Source organism: Sebastes umbrosus, chromosome 19 (assembly GCF_015220745.1).
Source record: "Sebastes umbrosus isolate fSebUmb1 chromosome 19, fSebUmb1.pri, whole genome shotgun sequence".
Classification (NCBI taxonomy): domain Eukaryota; kingdom Metazoa; phylum Chordata; class Actinopteri; order Perciformes; family Sebastidae; genus Sebastes; species Sebastes umbrosus.
In genome coordinates this window covers 3,668,049-3,674,048 of record NC_051287.1, presented here as the reverse complement: position 1 = coordinate 3,674,048, position 6,000 = coordinate 3,668,049, and the positions used below count along the sequence as shown (strand labels likewise).

Sequence of the window (6,000 nt, the reverse complement as noted above, 5' to 3'; positions counted from 1 at the left end):
TCGTTGACTTAACGGCCACAGGTGTCGCTGTTAACAAGCAATTCTGAAAGTTACAAACAGTCCCTTTAATGTTCTTTTGCACTTTGTCATAATGATCTTGAATGTTTATGTAAAGCACTTTGAATTGCCCTGTTGCTGAAATGTGCTCTACAAATAAAGCTGCCTTGCCTTGCCTTGCCTATACTATTGATTTCATTCTGCCTCTTCCCTCCCTCCCTCCCTCCCTCCTCTCCTCCTCCTCCTCTTCCTCCCCCCATCACACTCAGCCTCCCACCTCCCCTCAGCCTCTCAGCCTCTCAGCATCGTCTTCGTTGGACTGCAGCAGAGAAACCGCTGCTGCATCGGAGAAGACAAGAAACAAGCAATCTCTACACGATGCTTTCCATCTGTGTCTCTGTGTAGAGAGGAGAAAGAGAGGAAGGGAACCGAGGAGGCTCATCGAGCTCGGTACGATGCGTCTGCTCCTCTGCACGTTGTGAGTATTTCTTTTCTTTTTAAAAATGTGCCAAACTTCACCTCCCTGCGCAATACAGTGGAACACATCTGTATCTGCATTTCTGCATCATTTAATATGCAAAATGGAAACAGGAAATGTTGGATGCATCTGGTGATTAAAAATGCTCTTCATTCCCTGTAATGGGAATAAAATGATCATAAAGCTGTGACAGAAAAGTTGTGCAACTTTCTCAGAGTTGTCCAGTCAGCATTATTAAAAACCACATATTTAATCTTTTTTTAATCAGAGATTATTCTAAGATTTATTCTCATAAAGTTATTTTTTTATGAAATGCACCAAACCAGTAATTTAGTGACTTTCCAGATGTTACATGTGTGTGGTCGTGACGGTGCCATCCTGATGTGCACAGATGTTCCACGCGCACGCGTCAGAGGCAACCCCCGAGCTTTCCCATCCGCGCACCGTGCAGTGAATCTGCAGTGAGCTGCAGCTGCAGAGAGAGACAGAACAGAGCAGATCCATCCATTACAGCAGGAGTTAGTGCTCGATGCGGTGAGCAGAGGACGCTCCTCTAACTGTACACTGTGCACGGAGGAGGAGGAGGAGGAGGAAGAGGATTGATTTCCAGGCAGCCAGAAATCTAATTATGGGACGCGACTTGCGTCAAAAAGACTCCTCGGTGATTGATGCACCTTCCTGTATACGTGCACGGTCTGTGGGGCTGAAATGTGGAGCCACTGTGTCGGTAGTGTGCAGTAGTGTAGTATAGGCTGCAGCCTGGTGAGGAGTGGAACAAAGAGGAGGAAAGTGACAGATGAGTTTCTGCACAAAGCTGTCCCTCCCAGCTGGCTGGATGGGAAGTTTGACTGGGTCAAACATGGAGAATATGAGCAGGTGTTTGCTGCAGAGCTCTTCTCAGGTTCAGTTTGAACAGATCAGTAAATGAATGTTTGCCTTCAGGGCTGCATGTATACCTCAGTGTTTGCTTTCGCTCAGCAGATGACAAAGCAGCCATCGTCTATTCAGCCTATTTATTATTATTATTATCTGGGCTTCATCTCAACACAAAGGCTTGCATGGGTCTGCACCACATGTTCCTGGTGATCAGGGGCCATACAGGACAGAAAGCCATGATGCAATCGGTCAGCCAATCAGTAGCCTGGAAACAGGAGAGATGAAGCCATTCATGTGTAACCAACTCCCACAAAAAGATGGTTGCAGAACTCACAGGTCATTTAAGGTGCAATAAGAATGGCGTTCTTGCTTTTGGCGAGTCATTTGTACGCCATGTAGTCTGCGTTGAATATGCTACGCTCAGAGCTGGTGACGTAGAATAAAAAGATGGTGGGTGAGAGGGGAGGTGGATGGGTCCAACAAACACAGGACTTTAAACTCGGAGACCGCTGTTCATAGCATGTAATAGACCCACCTGTCCACCAGAGGATAGCGTGTCAGTGTCACGTTTTACCTCGCTGAGACGTGAATATTACACGCCTGTGTTAACGTGCAGTACCAGCAGGGGACAACAAAGCCACTGATTTGGGAAAACATCATGGTTGGGTACGTAAAGTAAGTGAAACACGTACGGAAACAACGTAACCTCAGAAACGCGTGACAACCGTCACTAACGTAACTTGCCATACACTGGCAAGTCCAGTGTTGGTTTGAATGAGTGGTCTTTCTGACTTTATATACTACGTAACTAGCTCTGAAGTTAGACTTCATCAAAGAACGTGCAGTATATTGAAGAAGTGAAAGGTAATTGTTAATGCCATTGCAACATCAGCACTCAGCAGCAGAGCTACACTTCTGCCATTTTGGATTGAAAGCGACTACCGGACATCAGTAAAACATGCGTCTACAAAGCGCCGTACAAAAGTAAAACTAAATTATTTCTATTCTATTGTCATATTCTACCCAAATAGCCTGTGTTGAACAATAAAATATTGTAAACATAATTTTCAGTCCAAAATGGCTGCAGCGGCTGTCGTCAAAAAAACACTGGAGTTTCGTCTCTCTGCTTCTATCAAAACCCAAATGACAACCGTCACCACAAGACATTGCACCTTCATGGAGGCGTGTAATATTCACATACTTTTACTTAAGTAAGATTTTAGATGAATGACTTCTTCCACCACTGTTTATACATCAGCAAAGGTGAGGATGTTCAATGAGTTTAGTTAAAATGTACAAAACATATAGTTGGTACATTGGCTGTTTTGGATGAATAAATACAAACAGTCCAGCAGTGAAATTTGCATGAATGACTTGAGATGAAAGTTTGCTTTTGCGTTCTGTGTGAACACCTTTAGAGGAGCTGGTATGCAGATTTTGTTACCTTAAAACAGACCTAGGCTAGCTGTTTCCCTCTGTTTCCAGTCTTCATGCTAAGCTAAGCTAAAGTAACCGGCTGCTGACTGTAGCTTCACATTTGTCGTGCAGACATGAGAACGATGGAAGTGAATAAGTGTATTTCCCAAAGTGTTGAAGTATTCCTTTAATTCTGACTAAAAAAATGCAGGTGTATTTTTTTTCAGTGAAATAAATATCAAAGAAAAAAGTTAATTTTTCTCTAGAAATGTTTGATTGAGGTCCAAATGAGGATAAACTAATATTGATAAAATGTCAATCTAATGAAAAAAACAGACAAAATGCGGTGTGAGTATCCACACAGGGACCCGACAGCAGCTGGCTGAACTCCAGCAGTCGGTAAACCCTCACAGTCATCGTTATATACAAGCAGGAAGGCAGCTGTGTGTGTGTGTGTGTGCACGTCAGGAGGAGAGCCCAAATGAAGTGCTGTGTTGTTTGACCGTTCCCTTTGCAGCGGTGCATTAGTGAATATATGAATTTCTGTGTTTGTGTTCAGTGGATCTCTGAGCTGGAAGGCATGATGCTGCTGCTGTATAATGTAGTGTGTGTTCATTACTTTAATCTGAACCCCCGCTCCACTGCTCCCCCGCCAGTCGTGCTGCTGCTTCAACAGCCTCTTGAGGGTGCTGCGTGTTCAAAGTGCTCCTTCATCAGCCTCTTTCCCCTTTTTATTTCTTTTTGGAAAGCAGAGCAATATGTTTCCAACGCCTGAAAAGTTCATTTTTAGATATTTGTGAATCTGATACCTGCAGTCAGTTACAACAAGACGTCTCTCTTACGCTGAATTCACACCAGGCAGCGGCGAAGTGTGGCTCGCCACAATAATTACATTTTTCTGCAATCGGGAGGTGTGTTCGTGTGTTTCAGGTGGGAAGAAATTCTTAGTAACACAGGTCAACATGTCACAGGAGTCACAGAATCTGTTTACTGATTGGCTGCAGGTCCTCGCTGGCCACACTTCTCTGCTAAAACTTTTCCCAACTTTAGTTTAGCCGCACTTTGCTGCAGAATCAAACTGTCGCAGCTCTCTGAGCTCTGGAGTGGCCGACGCAGCTTTTCGTAGACATTGCATGACAGCTTGCTCTGGTGTGAATTTTGGTGTAATACTAGCATGTATATGCAGGTTTTTTAAACGCGGGATAACCCACAAAATTAGGCGTTACACTCCTTTCCCATTGCCAGTAGACGAGTATGCTGTTTTTTTTTTCTGGTGTGTCACATTCAACGTCACGAACGCGTCATAAAACAGGGTTAGTAAAAAATGAAACTGTTACGGTGGTTACTTAAACTCGATGCAGACTAATTTGGAACAAGGTTCAAGTACCGCTTGGACGGAGACGGACGGGATTTGAGGCTTAGATGGCAAAAAGTTGGTCAAAGTAGTCATAGCATTGCGCCGGAAAAGGGTAGAAAATTAGCGTGTCAACCAAGCCAAGTCAATTTTCGTAGTGGCCAAACGGCGGTACTGCAACTTCCGTGTCCATCACGTGATGCCATTGGGCCCAAAAATACTTTTTCCCATAGACTAACATTGGGAAAGAGACGTTTAGAAATTAGCAGATATTTTTTTTTGTTGAGGTGAATCAACTTCCCAGTACGAACACTTGAATAGCCCTTATTTAAATCATTAGGTCCTAAAAGTTGTAAAATACACTAATAGCTGAATCCAGAGTTATTTTCTTTCATCCGTTCATATGAATGAGACCCAGACCGAGGCTGGAGCGAGGGCTGGGAGGCGGAGTTAAAGGAAATGCTACTGTGCCTGCTCTATGGGACCAATGGATGCAGAAGATCACCGGATGATCTGGGTACTTTATCACTCGGCAGTCGAGCCATTTTGGCTTCATGCATTACTGAGCAACTCTCATAGGAATGAGCAGGAGCCCGCCTCCAACGCTGTATCCAGTTCTCTTTATACATCCATGTCTCCATCACTGCTGGTTGGAGCTGAAGCTGATAAATACCCGTGACTACCGCAGAGTCATTTATCCCGGGAATGAACGCCGGTTGTAAAGACAAAAGCCAGATGTTAGTGGGTGTTAGTGGTGTTTTTTTGTCCAGTGGGAAAGAGGAGAGAGGCTGTCAGGAACTGGTGACAGGATGAAATGCATGATGAAATATGTACATGAGCATCTGTTGAGCTATTGTACATGTAGCATACCACCCACATAATACATGTTGGTGAAGTATGTACTTTTTTAGAGCTCTCAAAGACCAGAAGCGTTTGTATTTGATCCGATTTCCAAGTGTATTTGTCCAAATCACAAACTGAGGTCTTAGTCTTTCGTTCTTTTGTTATAAATCAAGTGTAAGGCTTGTGCCAACAGCACTAAAGATGATCTTTTACGACACAGCTCCTATTGCACATTAAGCTGTATGATCACAGGAAGTCGTGAGGTTGGCGTGAGGTTTTATTCTCACGATGTGCATTAGCGACTGACAGCCCACTGCAGCCATCTGTGGGCACTGCAGAACGCCTGTAGGGCTCTGCACATCCACTTGCATTTGCAGTGTCGATCAGTATGTCGCATGCAGATCTTATCTGTGTGTTAATATTCCCCTCTTCAAAAACACAATTTGTTCTGAGAAAAGTTTTTTTTAGAATACAGCAATGTCCTGCAGAAAACATTTCCTCCATTTCATCCTGCACAGTATGAGTACGTGTTCACCTGCAGAGTGTATGCGTGCGTGCATCTACTGTATGCATGTGTGTGTGTGTTTCCGCGTGTGCGTTTGCGTGAGTGATTAATGAACGTAGCTGGATGGCGTCAGCGGGCCATGACAGCACGACTGCGAGGAAATCATTTCTCCCCTCTCCGTGGACTGCTGATTCAGAGCTCGCAGGAATTTTTTGCTGATTGCTAAAATCACATCATAAGGGTGCTGTTATAATAACCCCAATCACAGCATCACAGCAGAAGGCGAGGCGAGGGGAGTCGCCATCAAAAAGGAAATAAAAAGGCCATAACTGATATTAGGTTGCCTGTTTTTGTGGGCGGGGGAGAGGGGGAGGTCATGGTTGTGGGTTGAAATGTGGCAGCTTCTTGTATAACCATATCTCTTACATCAGCAGTATGTCGTTGTGTAGCTTCAAAGAAAGACTGGACATTCAAAGTGCTCAAAGTGCATGAAAAGACTTCTAAATGTCGGCATTAATGACCATTTGCATA

The 6,000-nt window shown here is 44.2% G+C and overlaps 1 protein-coding gene across 1 annotated transcript in view; it reads left to right on the top strand.

The window, feature by feature from the left end:
• The first annotated feature begins 280 nt into the window (after nucleotides 1–280).
• Nucleotides 281–6,000, top strand: part of LOC119478472 (synaptic vesicle glycoprotein 2C-like) — a 44,551-nt gene continuing 38,831 nt past the window's right edge. Inside the window, exon 1 of the mRNA XM_037753233.1 lies at nucleotides 281–475. The gene's annotated coding sequence lies outside the window, so the exon portion shown is untranslated. The remainder of the gene's footprint in view (nucleotides 476–6,000) is intronic.